Consider the following 26,038-nt stretch of genomic DNA (forward strand, 5'->3'; position numbering starts at 1 on the left):
TAGTCCCATACAGTTTCTTTGTTATTTTGTTGCTCGAGGAGAGGTGTGTCGAGGTGCAAGCACTGCAACACTGCAGCAAAGGGCCCCAGGTCCCAGCAAAGGGTCCCAGGTCCCAGCCTGTCTCAAAATCAATATATGGTTGTTGAATACAATACTAGAACACTGCAAATAAAAGTATGTTATTTGATACATGGCACAAATTTAGTTCTGACAAATGAATTGGCTTCTAAACTTCAAGAGTAACACAAAAGAAGAAAATGAAGTATGCTTAGTGTTATTAAGGAATGCCTCAAAGGAGTGCTGGGTAGTCGGCATATTCTATTAGCAGCTTCAAGGAATTAAATAAATTAATGAAATTAAAGGAATTAAAGTATTTAACTGTGAGTCTAGACTGTTTTAGGACTACTGGGAGAATAGCACTAACCCAGTGGCCTCCTGTATATGTTGAAAATAGTAATATGCAAATTGGGTCATTTGTACAAAATTTAGGAAGATTTCTCATTAAGAAGTTCCATTGACTTAAAGTGATACCAATATGTGTTTAGTTCAACATTAAACTACTTCAAATGGTAGGGAATTCCTTTAACCTACTGTTATGTTGAAGCCCTAACCCCCAGTACCTCAGACTGTGACTGTATTTGGAGAAAGGGTCTTTAAAGAGGTGATTAAGGTAAAAGGAGGCCATTAGGGTGGGTCCTAATCCAATCTGACTGGCGTCCTTACTAGAAGAGGAAATCTGGACACAGAGAAGCACCAGGGAAGTGTGCACACGGAGGAAAGACCATGTGAGGACACAGCAAGAAGACAGTCATCTGTCAGCCAGGGAGAGAGGCCTCAGAAGAAACCAACCCTGCCAACACCTCGATCTGGGACTTCCAGCTACCAGAACTGTGAGAAAAGAAATTTCTGTTGTTTAACCGTCTGAATGTGGCATTTTGTTACTGCAGCCCGAGGAAAATAATACTCTTAGCTTCTGGATTGGCCTGTGGTGGCCTTGCTGAGTGACTTGGATCGGTGAGTCCCTTCCGGCTCAGCCACAATCCGTTATACTCATGACCCTCAGGGTCTCACAAGGTTTGTATGCTAGGTGGGTGCCATGTTCGCTACCACTCTCTAAGTCTGCCTTATTTCCAAAGTACTTTAAGTTTCTCCTCAGACCATCACTGACCAGTCTAGTTCTGGCAAGCAGAAGGCACTCGGTGGCATTGTTGAAATTCAGGAAGTTTTCAAGTTTAATTGTGTCTGCCAGTTGAATTCCCGGAAGAGTTTGTGTCTGAGAAGGACCACGATGGTACCTCCTAGCTAACTCAGACCATCCTTAACCACATTCCACACCGTCCGTGCCTAACAGACACTTGTCCACTGACTCAATTTTCAGGGCCAATTGGTCATTTCTAGGCCTTTCCATTCTTTCTAGCGCAGGCTTCTTGTTCTCTCCTATAGAGAGGGCCAGTCCAGAGGTGTCCTCTATGAGCCATCGCTCTTAAGGACTCAGGGAAATCACCCTGAGTCCTTATTTTTGAAATGTGGCATCACTTATTTTTGAAATGTGACAGATTAAGCGCCTTACTAGGGAATGACCATTTCTTAGGTAATGAATGAAGGGCCTTGGTCGTGCCCTCCTCAGGAGCAGAGCCTCCAGAGCTTCAGAAGGACTTGGTGTGTTCTGTCCACCTTAGCGCAGGACCATGCTGGTATTGTCATGTAAGAAACTAAGGGTGTTAAATCAGATCATCTTATTAAAATAATAGAATATAAGATTGAAGGTAAGAAAGACTGAAGGAAAGGAAGAAAAAAAATCAGAACCAAAAGAGATAAGAGTGATAACATCGCAGGCCTGAGTCACCATCCTGAGAAAGGCTTGCTGGTGTCTAGGCACCTGAATTTTGGGAGGGCTTTCACCACTCCCAGAATTGATAAGAGTGGCTCACTGCTGCCTAAGATGTTTATGCAAACAATGTGGTTGGTGCTGAACACTTGCTTTCCTTCTGGAATCTGGGATTTTGATATGTACCAGGGAGAGGGTGCCTACATGACCATCCCCCATAAAAGCCTGGGCTCCTAGGCTGAGGCTAAACTTCCCTGGTTGGCAACATTTCACACATGTTGTCCTCATCGCTGGAGGACTTAAGCGTGTCCTGTGTGGTTCCACTGGCAGAGGACTCGAGGGAACTTGCCTCTGGTTTCCTCCAGACTTTGGTCCACTTGCCTTTTCCTTTGTTGACTGTACTTTGTGTCCTTCTGCTGTAAGAAATCACAGCTGTGAATATAACGCTAGGCTGATTCCTATGAGTCCTTCCAGTGAATCATGGAGCCTGGGAGTGGCGTGGGGGACCCCAATACAGGAGTGATCACGGAGAACTGCCAGAGGCAAAGAACCCAGAGTGGAATGCAGCCTGGAGACATTCCCTATAGGACACAAGTCACCTCCATGAGAACTGCACAGAACAAGCTCTTAACATAGCGTCCTCCTTTCCACCTGTCACAGATGGGCCTTTCATAATAACAGGAGATCTGTTCTGCATTTCCACACTTTCAAGTAACAATCACAGGTCACAGGAAGACGCGTGACACAACATACTTATATATTCCAAGCGCTTTATCTAGTAACAGGGCAACTCTACGAGGCTTTCTCAAGATTTGGCTCTTTCGGTGATTTCATTGCTTCTGAGAATGAGATGATTATCTTGCGCTCAATAAAACATACAAACAAATAAATGTGTTAATGTCTGTACTAACTGTTAGATTTGGGTAGACTAGTATAGGCTATGTGTGGTAGGATTAATTCTTAGATTTGCCAAAGTCCAAAAGAAGAGAACCAGGTAAGCATCAAACTTCACACTTGTCATCACAAGAAAAAGAATGTGTAACAATGTGAAGTGATGTTTGTTAACTAAGCTTATTGTGGTAATCATTTCACAATATATACATACATCAGATCATTCTGTTGTACACTTTAAACTTACACAGTGTCATGTGTCAATTACGTCTCAATAAAACTGGAAAATAAGTTTCACGCTAATGGTAGACATCTTGAACAAAAATTCCATTTTTAAATAATTTGTGAGGAAGAGTGAAAGCCACTGAACAACTAAACCCTTCTGAGACATTCCGTATGGATTTTTAACCTCTTTCAAGAGGCTAACTGTCCATTTTAATATTAGGGAAAAGTAGACAATCCTGCAACAGTGGAATGAAAAATTCCTCCATTCAAAATTTTCTTCTCAAATCAGAATATTTAGATTTATCCTACACTGTGTTTGTAAGGGAAACATACTTACTACCACAAGATTTTGCTCTCATTTATGCAAAAAATAGTAGCTCTCTTACAGTGTTTGTCACAATTTCGATTTCAGAGGAAGTGTTAACTTAAATAGGATTTAGCCAAATATGTTTTAAAATATGTCAAGATTGGGACTTCCCCGGTGGTCCAGTGATTAAGACTTTGCCTTCCAATGAAGGGGGTGCAGGTTTGATCCCTGGTCAGGGAGCTAAGATCCCACATGCCTCAGGGCCAGAAAAGCAAAACATAAAACAGAAGCAATATTGTAACAAGTTCAATAAAGACTTTAAAAATGGTCCATATGAAAAAGCTCTTTAAAAAAAATATGTCAAGATCAAACAGCTGTTTTTAAACTAATTGTGTATTTAAAGCTCTTTTGGTAGTTTTAGTGACAAAATAGAGATGCTTTTTAAATTTGAGTTAGCAATACTGTTAAACCAAAATGATTAAGGTCATACGGTTCACACTGTAATTTCAAAATTAACTCTTACACAAGAGAAGTTAATCTTAGAACAGGACAAAGAAATATATATTTGAAAACTAAGTTTAAGTAAATGTGAAATAAGTCCTTTGCAACATATAATTGCCATTTCATAAGAAAAGTAAAAGGCTGTGTGTTAGTCAGAGCAGAGGTAAGACAATTCTCCATGGGCTTCTCACATTTCTGCACATCTTACAAACAGAAGCACCGACAGCCCTTTATGCTCAGCTATCTTTCCAAGGATGTTTATATAGAAAACAGCCTTGTAAGATAATGTCTTCTTCCAGAGGTAAGGGCAAGCATGCTTACCTCCCAAAAGATTCTGATTCCCTGAACTCTTGTATTATAACCCACTGTGTGTGCAGGCATCCATCTGGGCCTAGCCACACAGCCCCTGTGTGACTCAGGGTCAAGGAGAACCAAGGCAAATATTCGGATGCCCATGCTGGCTGCAGTGGTTTATGAGTAACCAAGTAAGTAATAGAGTCCTTTGTTTCTGACCCATAAGTCTTCTGTCTTCTACCTGCATCCATGGAAAACGGCAGCTTAACTTGTTGCAAATAGGGCAAAATCTCAGATACTCCAAAGTTCTGGATGGAAAGATTAAAGTTCATCTCTCAGAAGACTTACTATAGAATGCATATGAAAAGGTCTATGACTAAATAATCTATTTATTTCAGGTCACTATGCAAACATTTATATATTTTAACATATTGATCTGCTCAATATGTTAAAATATATATGTATGTTTGTGCTCTTTTGTTTTTTATTGATGCATGATTAGAAATTCTTCTTTGTTTCCTTTTTAAAAATGGTATGTATTGCATTGTTTTTTGATAGAAAATAACAATGAAAAAAAATGTAGTCTGTGGTCTCACTAGTCAGAAAATCCCTGGTGACCTAAAAAATAAATAATAGACATAGGCACACTTGGCTAGAAAATTCAAATAGTACAGAAAAGCTTAAGGAACACAGAAGCCACTCTTTCCCACCCAGCACCAACTTAACCATTTTTATGGTTTATTAAAATTGTCTGGGCTTTCCTGGTGGCGCAGTGGTGGAGAGTCTGCCTGTCGATGCAGGGGACACGGGTTCCAGCCCTGGTCTGGGAAGATCCCACATGCCGCGGAGCAACTAGGCCCGTGAGCCACAACTACTGAGCCTGCGCGTCTGAAGCCTGTGCTCCGCAACAAGAGAGGCCGCGATGGTGAGAGGCCCGCGCACCGCGATTAAGAGTGGCCCCGGCTCACCGCAACTGGAGAAAGCCCTCGCACGGAAACGAAGACCCAACACAGCCAAAAATAAATAAATAAGTAAATAAATAATTAAAAATGAATATCTGCTTAAAAAAAATTGTCTTTTACTTCTGCATTTACTGCTTCCCATAAATCCTTTCTTTTCAGATTTTCTGGTAGGAAACTCCACAATCTAAGACAGGGAAGGCATCAGGTTCCTGGTTTAGGCACGGTGGCCACCATCCCTCTGCCATGAGATCCTTCTCATCATTAACAATGTTCTAGGGAAGCTGCAGCTTAGGTTCCAGGCACTGGGGGAAACGTAAGCAAATACTTCCTCCTTCCTCTTCCCAACAGGGAAGTGTGCTGGGCCCACAAGACTCCAGTCCCTGTCACCTGGGGACACCCTCCCCTTTTCTCTTCCAAAAGGGAAAGAGAAAAAGATCTACCATGGCCATAGTTAATCTTCTGAAGAGCAGATCAGGAGCTTATTTTTGCTTTAACCATGTAGAAGCAGGATCAACTGAAGTCACTATTGTGAACTGATTACCATTCATTTTTAATTAAAATGTGACATAATAAAAAGCATGCATCTCGTTAACTATATGTCACATTTGCTCAGCTCTAAATTTTGCTACACCATATTCTATTCATGTAATTTCAGTCTTTGAGTTTGTTTCTGCAGTAAAATTTCCACCTACATAAAATTTAACAGAATTGAAGAAACATGTTATGTGTACAGCCAGGTCTTTATCATTTCAAAATGTTTATATCCATACTTCAGTATGCTTTGATGATCTTATTTTTAACCTCAGAGTACAGGTTGGACTCTTTAGATATGCAGATTAATCTATGATCTTGCGATTTCAGAGTCACAGGCAATGATGGTATCATTCACCAACCAATTGCTAGTGTCAGGAAGCAGACTTTTCTTCTGCCCTATTAGGTTTAGTAATTAGAGGCCTGCAAATTAAAATGACAAAAGATAGTTTAACAGGAGAAGAAGTTTATTCATATATATGGGAGCTAACAAGAGAAGTAACTATCTCACTAAATGTTTAAAGTTAGAGGTTTATATATCTAACTTAGCAGAGAAAAGGAAAGTGGAAGAAAGGACTTCTATTCTTTTAGAAGAATAAATGAACGATAAGTAATTTTGTGATTATTTTGTGTCTGCACGTTCAAGGGGTCTTTCCTTCTTCTATGCGAATCTCCCCAGAGAGGGGATTTGTGGTAGGTTTACTCTTGATTTCTCTCCTGGGAGTAGACCTGTCTTGAAGAGGGAATCATAGAAGCCTCATTTCTCAGAAATGTCTGCTTTTCGTCAAATAAGGAAAGCTCTTTCTGCATCTGTTGATTCCCAAATGTTTTGAGCTTAAAATAATCTCCATACCAACTCTGAGGGTCCAACTGGGTCTCTAGGCATTCCTCCCTATATGTCCTCACTTGTAATGCTGTGAGGCAGTGCCTACTCTACCTTGTACAGATAAGGAAACTGGCTCAGAAGGACTCAGTTACCTGCCCCCGGTGAACAACTAGCCAGTTTCAGAGCTGGATTATTACAAGGGACATCTGAATCCATGGCCCAGCCTCTTAGCCCTTTGAGACATGATCACTCAAGAGATCTTAGAGGGCTTCCCTGGTGGTGCAGTGGTTAAGAATCCGCCTGTCAAGGCAGGGGACACGGGTTCGAGCCCTGGTCTGGGAAGATCCCACATGCCGCAGAGCAACTAAGCCCGTGGGCCACAGCTACTGAGCCTGTGGGCCACAACTACTGAAGCCCACATGCCTAGAGCCCGTGCTCCGCAACAAGAGAAGCCACTGCAATGAGAAGCCCGTGCATTGCAACGAGGAGTAGTCCCCGCTGGGTGCAACTAAAGAAACCCCATGCGTGGCAACAAAGACCCAACACAGCCAAAAATAAAATAGAACAACAACAAACGTTTAAAAAAAATAAGAGCGATCTTAGAGCTCATGTGATCCAACCCTCTTTATGCTATAGAATAAATTTGTTTACCTCACTGTCAATCACTAAATCACTAAATGGGGGGTCTTGGACAATTTTCTCAGCCCATTTGTGTCCCGGTTTTTCCATCTGTAAAATGATTACAGTACTCACTTCAGAAGCATGCTTTGAGGAACAGTGCCAGGCACATAGTAAGTGCTAAGTATCTGCTCTTATTATTATTTACTTTATAGACATCAACGCATTCTTATAAAATATTCCAAGACTAAGTGTACAGAATAAAACATGTAAATCATCTCTTACCCACCTGCCCACCCTCTTCCCAGGGGTCACCATCAGTGGATGTGTTTCTAGTCCTTTACCATCATAGTCATACCTATTTTTAATCTGTGCAAACACTCATGAGCTGTCTTCATGCATTTTAAGAGAAATGGAATCATATTTTGCAAATTATTCTCCAACCTCCTGTTTCCATTTAAACCACTCAAGTCTTATAGATCTTTCCATGTCAGAACATCTCAGTGTTGCTCATTCTTTTTTAACAGCTGCATGGTGTTATACTGAATGGACTTAAAATGATGTACCCTTCTGATATTGATAAGCTTCTAGGCAGTTGTGGGGCTTTTGGTTTTGTTTTTTTCATGTAGCTAGACAAGCCCTTAGTGATTATAGACATGTGGAAAAGCTAAAGAGAGCATGTTGTTCCAGAAAAGTTCACATTAATATACAGCAGAGACTCTTCTCTCATGATTGGCTTCGTGTCTCTCCAGCTCTGATAGATAATATCATCTAAACAAACATTTGGGGGTTTTTTTTTACCCATTTCTAGTGGGGCTGCACTTTTGGTTCCCTAACAACTTGCAGCTTCTGATCTGGGCAGAGTGAAGAACAAAAATAAAGGTGATGGTGGAGCTTGTGCCTAGGATGACACCCACTGGACTGAGATAATGAAACAGCCACTGAATGATGCACGTTTGACCCTGGGGATGTCAGAGGTTCCTAAGGGAGCTTTTAATGGGCTAGTATCACAGGGTCACTTTTTAAAAACAGGTTCTACTTAAGTGGGACTGCATCTTTCTGCATGTTTCTTTCTACCATCCTAGTTTCCTTCCAAACCAACGGGATGACAGACCATGCTACAATAACATGAACATGTCGGTTTACATGAGGGAGCAGGGAGTTTACCCTTATCTGGGGAATTCTGAAATAGAGACTCCTGGAGGCACTATTTCTACCTGAATGTTTTGCACACTGCTAACTAATCACTTCTTAACTGCATGAGAGAGGAGTTTTTCTATGTACCATTTCAAATCAGAATCCGATGGTATTTTACCATTAGGCAACAAAACATCAGCAGTTTCCAAAATTTAGTGAAATTTACAATAATTGAAAAAAAATGTTGTGCTAGCAAAAGTATCCAAGAGAGAAGAATCCAAGCCAGGAGCAAATATATTATCAAATTATTCATGAAATAATAATGATAATGATGTTGTGTGTTTGTGGAGAGCTTCCCATAAATGACGCCCTGAGCCAAGCACTTGGCTTAGATCACCTCACTTAATTGTCTCGACAGCGTAATCACTCTCACCTAAATATGAATTCAATCAGTCTGACTGGTTGAAATGCAAGGAAGAGTTCACTGATGTTCCCTGGTTTATAAAGAAAACTGCTTGTTATTACTTCTCTTCTGGATTATTTCACAGACATTAGATCGAAGTTTTAGAAGAAAATTCCCCATTTTAGTTTAGCAGATCTTCCCATGTTTTTATCATGTCTTAGCTATAAAAATTTCAGAAATGCAAATATAGAATGTAATATAATATAATATACTCTTTACAAATAAGTAAAAGCAAAGATTTATCTCATTCACAAAAATGCTAAAAAAGCAAGATAGCAGAATTAATGCTTTAAACTTACTTAACACCTGACTACTACAGGCTACTACAGATGAATAAACGTCTATAGAAGACAAACTACAGGGACTCCCCTGGTGGCGCAGTGGTTAGGAGTCCGCCTGCCAATGCAGGGGACACGGGTTTGAGCCCTGATCCACGAAGATCCCATGTGCTGCAGAGCAACTAAGCCCGTGCGCCACAACTACTGAGCCTGTGCTCTAGAGCCCGCAAGCTCTGCAACATGAGAAAGCCACCGCAATGAGAAGCCCGCGCACTGCAACGAAGAGTAGCCCCCGCTCGCCTCACTATACAGAAGGACTATATGATGAACAGCATCAAATTTATAATCACTGGGCAAACCATGAGGTACGATTTGAAATATACTAGAAATAGCAGTGTCTTTCAAAATATCCCTTCTAGTCTTCCCCATAGTGTCTAAGGGGGCACCATGGCATTGAAATATTGATTTACTGTGAATCTCAAAGACTTTTCAATCTTAAGAAGTGTCTTTCTGAAATGGAACTACCCTTTGTGGCATTCTTTTTTTAAAAAAATTAATTAATTAATTATTTTTTAAAATAGATCTTTATTGGAGTATAATTGCTTCACAATACTGTGTTAGTTTCTGTTGTACAACAAAGTGAATCTTTCAAGTCAGGGTCTCTCATCCGTTTATTCATCCAACAATATTACTTGAACCACAATTGCCAGCAGGCGCCGTGTAAGGCTCTGAAGAGGATGGGAGACAGAGGCAGAGCTTTCCTAGGAAAGCTCACATTTTCACTTCCTTTATTTTCACCTGAGAGCAGCTGACACAGAAAGAGCAGGAGAAAATGTTGATGTCTGAGTAGGTAAGAGGGAAAGGACAGAACACTCTCTTTGACCGCCTTACTATGAGCTGCCATGGGCTGGCTCTGTGGACAGAACATAAAACATGTGGAAAGACTGTGCTGGGGTAAGTGGTTTCTACATGGACTATTTCTAAGACAGTGTTATGCTCTTACAATTTCTCACTTTCATTGTATAACTGTCTCTGCTCTGAGTACATTTCAGAGAAAAATCTTAGGTGAGCATTCAAGTAAAGCAATGAAAATGTACTGCAGTGTGATCAAGCGGGTATTTTAGCGATTTATAATTATGCCTCTAACATATAAAATGCTCTACACTTCACAAGTTGGGCTTGTTAGGAGGCAGATAAATTCATGAATGTGTGCAGTCTCTATTATATTTCTATCCTGGACTATTTTACTTAAAGATTTATATAGCTGCATAGGAGGTGATTTTAAGAAAAATACTTTGACTACTTTTTCATGTTAAATACTCACTACAAATATTGTAGGAATATTCAAAGATAGAATTCTTCTGTTCACCTCCTGTCTTGAAGAAGCTTTTACTTGGTGTTTTTGAGTGACATAAAGTCTCTTTGCCTTTGTGTTTGAAAGTGACATAAGTGTGGTAGGTGTCCTGATACAAGGATGGCATTTTCGGTTCCGTGCCTGTCTCTCAAAGGTTCAATGAAGCACAGAGGAGCAGGTGACTTCCTTACTGTTTCTCTGTGGGCTCTGCCTGTCCTATCACTGAGTCTGCCTGTCATCCTTGTGCAAATGGGCAGGCAGGTTACAGGCCCCATGGGGTCTGTGTCCTGGCTTCAATGTTGGACCCATTAGGAGAGCCCTGGGGGGCCATATGAGTTGCCCACAGGGTCCTACCTGAGCTCAGGGGAGCAAAGGTGGAGATTGAGGGCAGTGAGAGCTCTCAGCACCGCTGCCCCTCGGCTCCCTCCCTGGAGGTAGTGATGAATGCCCAGACCTAAGAGCCTTCTGTCCATGTTTGCTGCACATACAAACTTAGTGAGGCAGTGATGAATTTGTGGAGAAAACAATATTTTTTTAAGTCCAAAGAACTAAATTAGAGTTCCTGACCTGTTGTGATTCCAACTTTGTATACATCTCTTAATCTCCATGAACCTCCATTTTTCTGCGCAAAAGAGAGGTAACAGTGATTACCCTGACTACCTCCACGATGGAAGATGTATTGGTGTTTTATGTACAATGAAAAACTATACAGGAGTTCCATGGCCGATGGTTTGTAGAATGAGGCAAGGTAGAATAAAAACAGTGACAGAAGGAACAAAAACAGAAAGACGGGGTGTTCTTTTCTTGTTAAACAATAATGAATTCACTGAGGAGTCTGAAAAGTTCCAGGAGCTGGGTGCTGCAGAGCCCAGCGGACACCATGGAAACCTCAGCAGGATGTCCAGTGTTTCAATGTTGCATCACCGTTAACTAATAGGAAGCCAGTTTCCTCTCCCTAACTTTCGGAGAACTAAGGATTGTATATTTTGGAAAATAAGGTTGAAAGTGAGAATAAAGAGTGAAGATGATTGGATTGTAAATTGTTTTTTAAATTTCCTATTTTCCTGCTGCCTCAACACCCAGGGGACCAGGTGCGTGGGTGTGCCCAGGCTGGTTCCTGCCGCAAGATTCCCTTTTTGCCCTCCCCGACTGTGACCTAGACATTCCAAGAAACAATGAAATCTCCTCAAGCCTTGTTTCTGCTCCACCCAGACTTGCCCAAGGTCCTCACTCTCTCTCGACTCCCCACCTGCTAGGTGGCTGCTGAATGGTGAGGTGCGCCCTGTCTTCTCCTCTAGGACCTGTGAGTATAATAAACCCTGTAATTTCTTCTGCAGAAATATTGCAGTGGCCCTTAAAGACCCTACAAGGGGGACTTACTCCCCCATTTACAATGATACTGGCAGCAAATGGAATTTTAATTCCAAATGTATGCAGTTTGGGAAAGCTAGATGATTTCCTATACAGACTATCTAGGAGGTTCTGTTGGCTCCTAGACACCCAATAAGCTATTAGAGAGTCTGTTTCCCGGACCTTGGCTCACAATAGCTCAGTTTCTCAGGCCCCATCTTTATTTTCATCCTCCCCATTTACACTGGCGCTTAGGACTGTCAGCCATGGTTTATGACTAATAAAACCCTATTGTGTAAAATGCACTAGAGTGAGGACTTTGCACAACAGGTGATTTAGGCATAAGAAGCTATCCTTCTGCTATATTCTTTTAAAATACTGAATCATTTTTTAAAACATGAATTACAAGCTGTCAGGGATGTCAGTCATGTACACGCAGATATGCAACTAAAATTGTGCAGGTGTATCCCTCAGATTGTTTAGTGCTTACAGTTTATTTTTGAAAGACATTTTGTGCTAAGTGAATGTAATCTAACATATAATTTTGGTATGTTTTACGAAAGGGACAATCATACTTCTCACTATTATCATTTAATTAATATGAAAAGAGTTAGTTTGGCTTTTGCTTAATTTTGAATATGATTTTTAAATCTCATTTTATTAATTTAGAGGAACTATAGAACTATGGTATATCATAGTATCAGCAATTCAGAAATCCTCAATGCAGTTTAACTTTCAACCTGTTCCAAGAGGATTTAAGGGCATCGTAATGTCCCAGGGCTGTAAAAATTTGCTTGTGGATGTATTAACGATACGCTTATCTCACATACAACTTTTCAGTCTTAGAATGAATGGTTTTTGTGAATTAAAAATTATTCTGCAAAAATTAGCATAGCTGTCCTTGCCTTTAAGCATCACTCTGGTGAGCTGGTATTAGGAATAATGAGAAGAAACTTGTATCAACCCTGCCCCCCACCACTGGTTAAACTACAATATGCTCTATACACCGTGAATCACTTCTTTTAAGAAAGTTACCTTATGAGATGGCAGCTGCTTATACCTGGAAATGTAGAAAATACTTCACTCACAACGTTTACGGAGACTAACTGATGAGGAAACACCCAAGGCAGAGACAAATGAGACGGAGCTGTGTGCTCAGGGATGCACAGGCTGGGATGCAGGAACCGAAACTAGCACCAAGTGGCCCCTGACCTGACGTGATTCTGCAGGGAATTGCAGCAGATACGTTTGCTAGGAAATCAGGCAATGCTCAAGGAGGAGGAGGCTGCAGATTTGTAATTTAATAACGAGGAATTTAAACTGTTGCCACAAGAGGAGGGGCATTTCTGGTAGAGCAAACCTCCATGCAGAGGCCTGGACTTGGAAGAAGGCGGTACACTCTCCCGACAAGCAGGATGCTGGGTGGAACTTGGCTGAAGTTTAGGAAACAGGATGGTGAGAAGAGTCTGGGGAGTCAGGTCAGGGCCACTCTGTGAGGGGCCCTGAGTGTGAGAGTAAGGAAGGGAGACCGCAGTCCCCAGGCAAGGGGGTGCCCAGGGAGGCACGGGGGAGAGGGGGGAATATGCCCACCTTCTCTGGGGGAAGATGCCTCCCCCCTCCCCAGGCCCCACAGGGGTGGGAGGCGAGGCTGGGGGATTTGCTTCAGAACACAGACGGGAATCTATTGTTATAGACTGTATCTGAAATGAAGAAAATTAGTAATCAGTAATGAGTTAAAATAGAGATCATTTCATTTGGAATTAGACAAATCCTTAAAAGGTGCTACATACACATGGAAGTTCATTTATCTTCTGGTACAGAGTCAGGTTTTGGTTTTAGTTTTGTTTGTTTTCCCTTTTTTCTAACCAGCCACAATGAAATCAGGGCTGGGGTAGAGTTCTCAGTAGCAGTGACTGCATTCCGGAGGGAGGGGCAGTGAGCAGGGTCTCACCTCCTCGCCTGGATGCAGCTCACCGAGCTCTCAGGGAGGAGGGCGAGCTCCCTGCCGTCTTCCACGGTCCCGAGCCCTCGTCCTTCTCCAGCCCGAGGTCAGAGAGGTGAGCGGTCCCTCCTTCCTCAAGGGCACAGCCCTGCCTTCCCCTCCTCAGGAGTGTCTCCTGGGATGAGCCCTGGGTGTGGGGCCCTGAGAGGCTGCCCCCGGCAGCTCCCTGCAGTACTGAGGGCTCCTCCCAGCGTTTGCCAGCAGCTTCCGTGCTGGTGCTTGTTAGGGCCGCTGGGCTGGGAGGACGTGACCCACAGAAATGTGTCATTTAGTGACTCCACAAAGTGGCATCACTCAGCCCGGGCTGTTAGGATCACATCCAGATGGCCCTCAGGAAACATCTGATAGAAATTGGTAAGTGTAGGTCACCTGAAATGCACCTAGAGAGAGGAGATCCTGGGGCAGGGAAGGGCTTAGGGGACCGGCAGAGCCAATGATAGCCAGACACAGGATAAGATAAGGCCTGGGTGGGTCAACAGGGAGACATTAGATGAAGTCATTAAAGGAGCTCAGGGTCAGGTCTGGTTTCTAACTGTGATACTAATTTTTTATCAAATCAAATCCTGGCCAGGTACTTCCTATGTGGAGTGAAGGCTGCCTTAGAAACTGGCATGTTTTTATATCTACAGTACTTCTCTCACTTCCTGAACAAGTATTGGCCTGGGAGCACGTCAGTACCCTTTATTTTTGTGAGGTGTCCAGGCATGCAGTGTTCCATTTCTAGCAGCATCTGGAGAGACTGACACCACCCTCAGCAGAGGGAGCAGAGCTGTGTTTGAGGGGAAGCATCTCCAGTTATACAAGGTCAATTGGTTCTCTGTAAAAAGTGACAGTGTCCACGTGCAGTCCTAAGGGCCCTTTTATCCATCACACGTGACAGGTTGGCAGAGTAAAGACTCTTTTCTTCCAGCAGTGATGAGAATATGTTCTTATTTTGATTTAAGTACATAACCAGAAACAGACTAAAAAGGCATTATACAAACTATAGAAATGAGTCAAAGATCTACAACAACCAAGCGAACGCACCATCAAAAAAATGTCACATTTAAAAGTGTAGGAAACCTGTGGCATTTTTTAGTCACTTTTAAGTGCAGCTTGAGGAAAGTGGCAGCCAGATCCCCAGCCCCCTTTTGCAAACCTGAGAGAGAGCAGACTGATCTGCAATGTTCTAACCTGTCTGTGGGCTGCCTAAGGATTGGTCTTTTGACACCTAACTCAGAGTTCAGACAAACAAAAATGGCTTAGATCTCAGAATAAGGGAGCCATGGGAAGCAGCGGGTATGATTTGTAAAAACGGTTGCAAAGGTAACTACAGACCCACAGACACCAAGGACAAGAGATTACTGATTGAGGAGTACAATAGAACAGCTAAGGCCCCAAGAGTAAGCAAGAGTGAGACTCTTAGAAAAGCAAGACATTTAAAAGCAGATGTATAAATAGGAGAACTGGGGAAAAAAAAACACACACACTGGTCCAGAGACAACACAGGCCTGAAAAGACCCTAAGACATCACATTAGGCTGATTACAAAGGTCTTCCCCTGTGTAGAGCAAGTATAAGAAGACTGGGAGAGGTGGCTGTTTTTTAAAATGCCCAGTTTTCAACAAAAGATCACCAGGCATACAAAGAAACAGTAAAACTAGGCTCATTCAAAGGAACAAAATAAATATCCAGACACCATACCTCAAGAAACAGGTTTTGGACTTACTGGGAAAAGATTTTAGAACAACTATCTTATGTATGCTCAAAAGGTTAAAGGAATACACCAACAAAGAACTAAAGGAAATCAAGAAAACAATGAAATGAAAATGAAAGTGAAAGCACAACTTACCAAAACTCATGGGATGCAGGGAAAGCAGTACTTAGAGGAAAATATAATGTAAAAGCTTACATTGAAAAAGAAGAAACATATCACAATCAGCCACCTAACCTTACACCTTAAGGGACTAGAAAAAGAAGAACAAATTAAATTGAAAGCTCAAAGAAGGAAGGAAATAATAAAGATTAGAGCAGAGATAAACAAAGAGAGACTAGAAAAACAATAGAAAAAAATCCATGAAACCAAGAGTTGGTTCCCTGAAAATCAACAAAATTGACAAATCTTTAGCTAGATTGACTAAGGAAAATAAAAAAAAGAAGACTCAAATAATTGAAATCAGAAATAAAGACAAAGACATGGCTACATATTTAACAGAGATAAAAGGATTATAAGAGATTACTATGAACTGTACACTAAAAAACTGGATAATCCAGGTGAAATGGGTGAATTCCTAGAAACACATAACTTACCAAAACTAAATCAAAAAGAAACAGAAAATTTGAATAGACCTAGTAAGGAGATTTAATTGGTAACCAAAAGTTTCCTGGCAAAGAAAAGCCTTGGACCAGATGACTTCATGGATGAATTCTACCAAATATTTAGAAGAACTAAGAAGAACCAACACCAATCCTCTCAAACTCTTACAAAACTTAAAGGAGAAGGAACACTCTCTAACTCATTCTGAGGCCAGCATTTCTCTGATACCAAAGCCACATGGACACTACAAGAAGAGACAACTGTAGACCAACATGCCTTATAAACAATGATGCAAAAATCCTCAACAAAATACTGGTAAATCCAATTTAGCAGCATATTAAAAGGATTATGCACCATGACCAAGTGGGATTTATTTCTGGAATGCAAGGGTGGTTCAATATATAGAAAACCAGCAATGTCATATACAGTATTAATGAAATGAAGGGGAAAAGCACAGGATCATCTCAACTGATATAGAAAGAGCACTTGACAAAAGTCAGCACACTTACATGATAAAAGCACTCAAGAGACTAAGAATAGAAGAAACTACCTCCACATAATAAAAAGCCATATATGAAAAACCCACGCTGAACATGATAATTTTTGGTGAAGGTTGAAAGCTTTTCCTCTAAGATCAGGAACAAGACAAGGATGCTAGATTTTGTCACTTCTGTTCAACATAATACTGGAAGTCCTAGCCACAGAAATTAAGCATGAAAGACATCCAAATTGTAAAGTAAGAAGTAAAATTATCTCTGCAGACAACATGATTTTATATGTAGAAAACCCTAAAGATCCACCCCCCCCCCCAAAATTGTTAGAACTAATCAGGGAACAATGTTTCGGGATACAAAATCAATACACAAAAATCAGTTGCAATTCAATACACTAGTAAGGAACAATCCAAAAATAAAATTAAGAAAACAATTCCATTAACAACATTATCAAAAAGAATAAAATACTTTGGAATAAGCTTAGTCAAGGAGGCAAAAGACTTGTACTCTGAAAACTACAAAACATTGCTAAAAGAAATTAAAGACACAAATAAATGGAAAACCATTCTGTGTTCATGGATTAGAAAACTTAATATTTTTAAGATGTCAATGTTTCCCAAAGTGATCTACAAATCATTTTCAACAAGGGTACCATGTATTCAGAAAGGACAGTCTTTTCAACAATTGGTGCTGGGAAAATTGGATATTCACATGTAAAGGAATAAAACTGGACCCTTACCTTACACCATATACAAAAATTAACTCAAAATGGATCAAAGTCCTAAAGCTAAGACCTAAAACTATAAAACACTTAGAAGAAAACATAGTATAAAAATTTCATCACATTGGATTTGGCAATGATTTCTTGCCAAAGAAACATATAAACATATATGTTAACATATAGTATAACATATAGCTATAAATGCTTACATTGAAAAAGAAGAAATATCAAAACATAACAACAGAATTTAAAACTTGGATACATCAAAGAACATTATCAACAGAGTGAAAAAGGCAACCAATGGAACAACAGAAAATATTTGCAAATCATATATATGATAAGGGGTTCATATCCAGAATATATAAAGAACTTTGTACATCTCAACAACAAAAAAATCAATCTGATTTTAAAATGCACGAAGTACTGCAATAAACATTTATCTAAAGAAGATACACAAATGCCCAATAAGCACAGAAAAAGATGTTTGTTAGGGAAATACAAATCAAAACCATAGTAAGATACTACTTCACTCCCTTTAGATTGGCTATTTTTTTTTTTTTAATGGAAAATAAGATGTGTCGGCAAGGTTATATAGGAAACTTCGTGCACTGCTGGTAGGAATGTAAAACAGTGCAGCCACTTGCAAGACCGTTATGGCAGTTCTTCAAAAAATGAAAAATAGAATTACCATATGATCCAGCAATTTCACTTCTGGGTATATATCCAAAAAAGTTGAAAGAAGGGTCTCAAGGAGATATCTGTACACTCATGTTCACAGCAACATTATCCACCATAGCCAAAAGGTGGAAACAATCCAAATATCTACCAACAGATGAATGGATTAAAAAAATCTGGGATATACATACAGTGGAATATTATTCAGCCTTAAAATGAAGGAAATTCTGACACATGCCACAGAATAGATGACCCTTGAAAACATTAAGTGAAATAAGCTAGTTACAAAAGAACAAAAATTATATGATTCCACTTATATGAGGTATCTATTCAAATTTATAAAGCCAGTAAAATGGTGATTGCCAGCGCCTGGAGAAAGAAAGGAAATGGGGAGTTAGTTTTTAATGGGTAGCAAGTTTCAGTTTGGGACGATGAAAGAAGTTCTGATGGATGCACTTGGAGGGCATTGTGCTGAATGAAAGAAGTCAGACAGAGAAAGACAAACACTGTCTGATATTACTTACACGTGGAATCTAAAACCTATAACAAACTAGTGAATATAACAAAAAAGAAGCAGACTCACAGATATAGAGAACAAACTAGTGGTTACCGGGGGGAGGGGGGCAAAAAAAGGGTGGGGAGTGGGAGGTACAAGCTATTGGGTGTAAGAGAGGCTACAAGGATGCCTTGTACGACACGAAGAATAGAGCCAATATTTTGTAATAACTGAACATGGAGTGTAACCTTTAAAAATTGTATAAAAAATATACACAGTAAATATTAGTTGTTTTACCTCTCAAAAAAATTCTGAAGATGAATAGTGGGGTGATAGTGACACAACAATGTGAGTGTACTTAATGCCACTTAAAATACTTAAAAGGGTAAATTATATGTTATGTATATTTTACCACAAGAAAAATTTAAACAAAGTAAAAGTGCATTTTCATTTAGGTGAAATGTTAGCAATGAGACCCAGACTGATACAATGAGAAACAGAAAGTTTCCTGCCTATGAACTCCCTGTGGTAATGGGAAACTCTACTCGTCCCAGCCACTGCTGCAGATTTCCTGGGCACTCTGGGTGGGTGCCACCACGCCCACCCTCAATTTCATGTCAGTGACACAAAGCCCATTGCGACTGTACCTTGCTTGGTGTCACGCGGTGGCAGGACAGGACAGAATTTCTCAGTTCTTACCAGGGAATATAGTCATCATCAACTTCACACAGTGAGAGTCTCAAATTGCCCACAATCTTATCTAGCTCTTGCCAGCAGGAACACCTTTTTTATCTTAAGGTAATGAACTCTGAATCATTAATACAAATCAAGAGCTGAACGACGACGGAAAGTTACACACCCATGATTCAATCAAGATAAACGCCGAAAGGCCACGTGCTCCCACCCCCTGTGATTTGGATGCTTATATTACCCAGCTATGATGAGCGAGCCAGTTCTGACTGAAACTGCTTCCCACTGAAAACGGGTAGCGGAAAGTCTCCCAGGAGAGTGTCTGTTAGGCAGCTTCCCCACTGTTTCTTGGGGAACACAGTGCAGTAAACAGATCATCTCAGGGGGCTGTCAAATAGACAAAACAGGAGTGAAGGTAACAAAATCAGCCCTTAGCAAACAACGTAAACTGGCATTAAGAAGAAGAAAATGGTGATTGAAAGAAAAGTGTTACTTGAAAGTAATAAAGCCAAAATCAGGAGAAAAAAGCAGAAAGCAAAACCAAAGTAAGTGTAAATGAGAAAATAAATTAAAATGACATTTGAAAATGACCTAACAACTTTCTAATAGAGAGAACTGAATCCAGTCAAGCTCTTCAGGCTCCAATCTGGAGGCAGGTAAAGTGAGGTGTGAACAATCAAGGCCACTTGCTTCTGTTCTGCAGGTGACAGCTGAGCTAGGACTCTTACCTGTGCACCTCTCCCCTGCATCCTCCTTTCATCCTTCCTCCCCTTCCCTGGTTGATTCTTGGCCTAAGGTAGTTCTTGAGGACCAAGCATTGGGTTCAGATTGATTTAGGGAATAATATACATCTTGATGCATCTTGAGGGCTTCCTATGACTGAGGAAAGGACCAGTAAAGGACAAAGACTCAGGAAAAACTGATGCTCAGAGAGGTTGTGTCCAGATAAGAGGGCAGAAAAGCAAAGCCTGGCCTGGAACTGCTCTGTCTCTCATTTCCCTGAACCAAGACGCCCCAGGTCCTGAGCTGAGCAAGTCCACACCCCTTTATGAAGCAGGGAATGCGTTTTGTCCAACGCTGAACTCCTCGTCGCTGGCTTCCAAACCTGGCAGGAACATCTGTGTCTATTCTACATCTCACTCCCAGTAGGGAGACAGAATTCACAAAGGCACCAAACAACCCAGCATCTTTGTTTCTATGTGGAACCTTGAGCAAAGATGGCAGATCCCTAAGAACAGAGCCACAGCCTGGGCTGGGACAACGGCAAAACCACAGCACATAGGTGTCCATTCAGGATCCTGAGGTCAGCAGTTCTCCAGGTCTTTTCTGACCACTGCCCTTGGGTGCACCCTCACCTCCTAAACCCAGCCCTGAGGTGACCCAGACTTGCCTCTGCCCCACCAAGAACACGATTGCGTTGTAAAGTCTTCCTCCCTCTCATCCTCTCTTTCTTCTGTGTGTTCTGGGAATCTATCTCACTGCACATAATTAATAATAATAATAAACAGGAAAATAAAGGGCTACTTCAATCATACCTTAGAATATTCCAGAGTAACACAGAAATTGACCATTGTGTAACTCTGAGCCTCAGTTTCTTCGTCTGTAAAATGAAGACACTCATGGAGAAAGATTAAATGATATGATGCACCTGAAATGCTTAAAACCATGCCTGGCTCACAATAAACACTCAGTAAATGTCAGACACCAACCACGGTTCTTCACCTTGACACAAACTCCAGCCTCCCTTTCTAGATGCCACTCCTTGTAATACTCAGGGGTGTTGTTTGCTCATTTTCTCACATTCCATTTGCCATGGTGTCCAGAGCATTTCTTACCAATTTCTCATCAATTCCAGATTAATCTTCTTCTTCCCTTACAAAAAGTGGGCACAACAAACAAAATGAGAAAGTGCCTCTTTTCCTTTACGATAAGCATTGTTTGACGATAGCCACCTCTGTCCTTCCAGGCCACTGTCATGGTCACGTTGAGATATATTGGAGTTCTTACTCCGGAACCTGTGAATGTGAACTTATTTGGAAATCTGGTCTTTGCAGAAGTCATCAAGTTAAGATGAGGTCATGACAGAGGACCCTAATCCAATATGACCTGGGTCCTTACAAGAAGAGAAGAGACATGCACAGAGGGAAGATGAAATAAAGACACAGAGGGAGAACACCCCATGACAGTGGAGGCAGAGATTGGAGTGATGATCTACAAGCCAAAGAACTCCAAGAATTACTGACAACATCATAAACTAAGAGAATGACCTGGAAGAGATTCTCCCGAGACCCTTGCCCTGCCCATGCCCTGCCAAGACACTGATTTTGGACTTCCAGCCTCCAGAATTATGAGAGAATAAATTTCTGTTGTTTTAAGCCCCTCAATTTCCAGTACTTTGTTACAGCAGCCCTAGGAAACAAATACAGGGAGAGATTTAATTCCTTTCAGTTTAAAGGTGCCCTGTACTGTTTGACAGGGGAAGGTTTTCAAAAGACCCTAGATATCACAGTCAGGTTCCTTTAATAAGTGACTCATGTATTTATTATTTATTTAATCTAAGGCTAGAAAACTTATTGGCGATGTAATTCACTGACCATTTCACTTATTATGACTTGGGTATATATGGATGAAAAAGTGTTGCCACAGTAATTTTGCATTCCATTCTGACGATATTTTTTGGTAACTCTCAAATTTGCTTCCAATATGTAGGAGCTCTTCCTATGTCTGAATTTTCCATCAGTGGGAACTTTAGCTAATAAAGCATTTGCTGCAGCATACACAAGAGCTCCCCAGGGATCTCTTTCCACTGCTCAAGTGATTTTTCTCTTCTCTCTCTTCTAAAAAAGAAGGATACTGAATCATTCAAATGTTCAAAGCTCTGAGAGGAAGATAAGCCATTCAGGTTGAATGATTAAGAACATTAAAAAACACAAAAGAGAAGACAGGAGTTCAAATCCAAATAAACTTCATTTGTCTAATGCACATCAAACATTATTTATTTTGAACTTCTCTCCCTTGGCCAGAGCTGTAGTGTGAGGCTAAGTTCGGGTATTTCCACCACCTGCCCTTCTTCTTTCTGATGCACAGCTCCTTCTAGAAAAATGCCCTGACCTTCGACTCTTCTTCAAAACTGCTCTTCCTTAGCTCTTAACTGATCCCTCCTCAAGGACAAAGTGAAAGGTAGAGTATGCCAATAAAATAAGCAGAAGTTTTCAAGCACACCACAGGGTAATTGGGAAAATGACTGGAAGATGAGTCATGTGCTTCAGGTCCGGAGCTCACCCTATAGGTATTTAGGGTGCATGGCAGACAGATGCACTCCTGTCCATGCATCCAGACCAATGTAATATAATCTCAGAGCCAGCTTATCCTTTTATTTTATTTTATTTTATTTTTTTTTAAATTGAACTGATTGATTTTATCCTTTTTTTTTAAAATAAATTTATTTATTTATTTTTGGCTGTGTTGGGTCTTCGTTTCTGTGCGAGGGCTCTCTCCAGTTGCGGTGAGCTGGGGCCACTCTTCATCGCGGTGCGTGGGCCTCTCACCATCGCGGAGCACAGGCTCCAGACGCACAGGCTCAGTAGTTGTGGCTCACGGGCCCAGCTGCTCCGCAGCATGTGGGATCCTCCCAGACCAGGGCTCGAACCCGTGTCCCCTGCATTGGCAGGCAGATTCTCAACCACTGCACACCCAGGGAAGCCCTAGCTTACCCTTATATATGCCAGAAGAAAGCCACCTCACCATAAAACTCTTAGAAGAGAACATAGGCAAAACATTCTCTGACGTAAATAGTACCAATGTTTTCTTAGGTCAGTGTCCCAAGGCAATAGAAATAAAAGCAAAAATAAACAAATGGGACCTAATCAAACACACAAGCTTTTGTACAGTAAAGGAAACTATAAATAAAATGAAAAGACAACATACGGACTGGGACAAAATATTTGCAAATGATGCAACCAACAAGGGCTTGATTTCCAAAATATACAAACAGCTCATACAACTCAATAACAACAACAACAACAAAACCCAATTGAAAAATGGGCAGAAAACCTAAATAGACATTTCTCCAAAGAAGACAAACAAATGGCCAACATGCACATGAAAAGATGTTCAACACTGCTAATTGTTAGAGAAATGCAAATCAAAACTAAAATGAGGTACCACCTCACACCAGTCAGAATGGCCATCATTAAAAAGTCTACAAATAACAAATTCTGGAGAGGGTATGGAGAAAAGGGAACCCTCCTACACTGTTGCTGGGAATGTAAACTGGTGCAGCCACTCTGGAAAACAGTATGGAGGTTCCTCAAAAAAATAAAAATAGAGTTGCCATATCATCCTGCAATCCCCCTCCTGGGCATATATCAAGAGAAAACTATAATTAGAAAAGATACATGCACCCCAATGTTCTTTACAGCACTATTTACAATAGTCAAGACATGGAAACAACCTAAATGTCTATCGACAGATGAATGGATAAAGAAGACGTGATACACATATGCAACGGAATACTTCTCAGCCATAAAAAGCATGAAATAATGCCATTTGCAGCAACACAGATGGACCTAGAGATTATCATATTAAGTGAAGTAAGTCAGATAGAGAAAAAGAAATATCAGATGCTATCACTTCTATGTGGAATCTAAAATACAACACAAATGAATTTATCTAGGAAACAGAAACAGACTCACAGACATAGAGAACAGACTTGAAGTTGCCAAGAGTGAGGAGGGCTGGGGGAGAGATGGATTGGGAGTTTGGGATTAGCAGATGCAAACTGTTATATATAGAATGGATAGACAACAAGGTCCTACTGTATAGCACAGGGAACTATATTTAATACCCTGTGATAAAACATAATGGAAAAGAATATGAAAAAGAATGTGTATATATACATAACTGAATCACTTTGCTGCATGGCAGAAATGAACACAACATTGTAAATCAACTATATTTCGATAAAATTCATTTTTAAAAAAGAAGAAAGTCACCCAAAAAGGTTTTTCTTAACTTGAAATAGTACTTACTCTTATCTATATCATCTAAAAGCCTGTATTAGGAATATATTCACTGTGGAAATGACTTAGAATCTACTTACATGAAGGAAACTTAAGTCTAAATCCCAATTTGAGCTGAAAATCTCAAGTAAGTAATGAGCATATTTTTATATTTTTTATGTTTAATAAAAAGGCCATATAAATGGTTTGACTTCTAACAGTTAGTACACAGATCTTATATTTGACATAATTTAGGTCGAGTGTATAATTTGGGAAACAAGATCAGCACAAAAGCACCATGAAAGAGAAAAGACGATAACTGAAAGCATTCCAAACACCAGCACAGAGAGACTGAGCGTCGTATAGTTCATGGTCATCCAGAAAGACATCTGAGAAACGGCACCATTTTGGAAGCTGTTCGCGTGGCAGAGACACGGCTTAGTGAATACTGCCTCGGTTTCCCATGAACCTCCCTATGTGCTGCAGGTAATGCAAAGGGTCCAGGGCGGATGATGCTGCAGGCAGTGGGCTGCCTTAGAGGATCAAGCACCACGCTCGGCGGATTCACTGCTCTTGTAATGAGAAGATGCAGACCTGCTCCTTGCCTGGGGGAGGCTGGCCTCTCATCTCTCAGGACTGCTGTTTCGCTAGCACACCCTGAGAATGGCCTGGATAAAATGCAGCTAGAGCCTTCACTCTTAGCCTATCTAGAAAGAGCACACAAGCACTCAGGGTCCATGTGGATTGCATCTCCCCACATATCTTGAGGCTATTTCAGTGGGTAAGGGAACCAAATAAAAACACTATTTAGGGGAGGATGCAGAGAAATTGGAACCCTTGTGGAAATGCAAAATGGTGCAGCCACTATAAAAAACAATATGAAGGTTCCTCAAAAAAAGTAAAAATAGAATTAGCATAATAAGCTCCAGCAATTCCTCTGCCGGGTATATGTCCAAAACAACTGAAATCTGTATCTTGAAGGGATATTTGTATACCCATGTTTATCACAGCATTATTCGCAATAGCCAACAGGTGCAAACAACCCAACTGCCCGTAGATGGATGAATAGATCTCTTAGTCCATTCAAGTTGATATAACAAAATACCACAGACTGGGTGGTTTACAAACAATAGAAATTTATTGCTCACGGTTCTAGAGGCTGACAGTCTGAGGTCAGGGTGCCAGTAAGTTTGGGTGAGGGCCCTCTTCTGGGTCTCAGACTTTTTTTTTTTTTTTAATTTTATTTTATTTATTTATTTATTTATGGCTGTGTTGGGTCTTCGTTTCTGTGCGAGGGCTTTCTCTAGTTGCGGCAATTGGGGCCACTCTTCATCACGGTGTGCGGGCCTCTCACTGTCGCGGCCTCTCTTGTTGCGGAGCACAGGCTCCAGACGCGCAGGCTCAGCAATTGTGGCTCACGGGCCTAGTCGCTCCGCGGCATGTGGGATCTTCCCAGACCAGGGCTCGAACCCGTGTCTCCTGCATTGGCAGGCAGACTCTCATCCACTGCGCCACCAGGGAAGCCCTGGGTCTCAGACTTTTGTTGCATTCTCTCATGTTGGAATCAGGTAGGGATCTCTCTGGAGCCTCTTTATGAGTCACTAAGCCCTTTCTTAGTGGAAGACTTAGTCACTTCCCAAAACCCCCTACCTACTAATACTATCACCTTAAGGGGTTAGGATTTCAACGTATGAATTCTGGTGGGATACAAACATTCAGACCATAGCAACTGATAAACAAAATCTGGGATATACATACAATAGAATATTATGCAGCCCTAAAAAGAAGGAAATTCTGTCATGTGCTATAATATGGATACTCAAGGACATTATGCTACTGGAAATAAACCATCACGAAAGGACAAATACTGTATGATTTCACTAATATGAAGTATCTAAGGTAGTCAAAATCATTGAAACAGATAGTAGAGAGATGGTTGCCAAGGGCTGAGGGGATGGGGAGGGAAAGTTGTGTTTAGTGGGTTTAAGTTTGCTTTACAAGTTGAGAAAGATCTAGAGATCTATTCCACAACAATGTGAATATACTTAACACCACTGAACCGTACACTTAAAAATGGTAAGGATGGTAAATTTAATGTTA

The 26,038-nt window shown here is 40.9% G+C and overlaps 1 long non-coding RNA gene across 2 annotated transcripts in view; it reads right to left on the reverse strand.

Moving 5' to 3' along the window:
* LOC309665300 overlaps window positions 1-26,038 on the reverse strand; it is a 42,044-nt gene that overhangs the window by 4,319 nt on the left and 11,687 nt on the right. The window contains exon 1 of one of the 2 annotated variants that reach the window (XR_014266336.1): window positions 13,156-13,571. The exons of the other annotated variant lie outside the window; for it this stretch is intronic. This is a non-coding gene — a long non-coding RNA (uncharacterized lncRNA). Of the gene's footprint in view, window positions 1-13,155; window positions 13,572-26,038 lie in introns of those variants that run through there. 2 annotated transcript variants of the gene reach the window in all.

Source organism: Balaenoptera physalus (assembly GCF_965194825.1).
Source record: "Balaenoptera physalus genome assembly, contig: SUPER_7_unloc_5, whole genome shotgun sequence".
Taxonomy (NCBI): domain Eukaryota; kingdom Metazoa; phylum Chordata; class Mammalia; order Artiodactyla; family Balaenopteridae; genus Balaenoptera; species Balaenoptera physalus.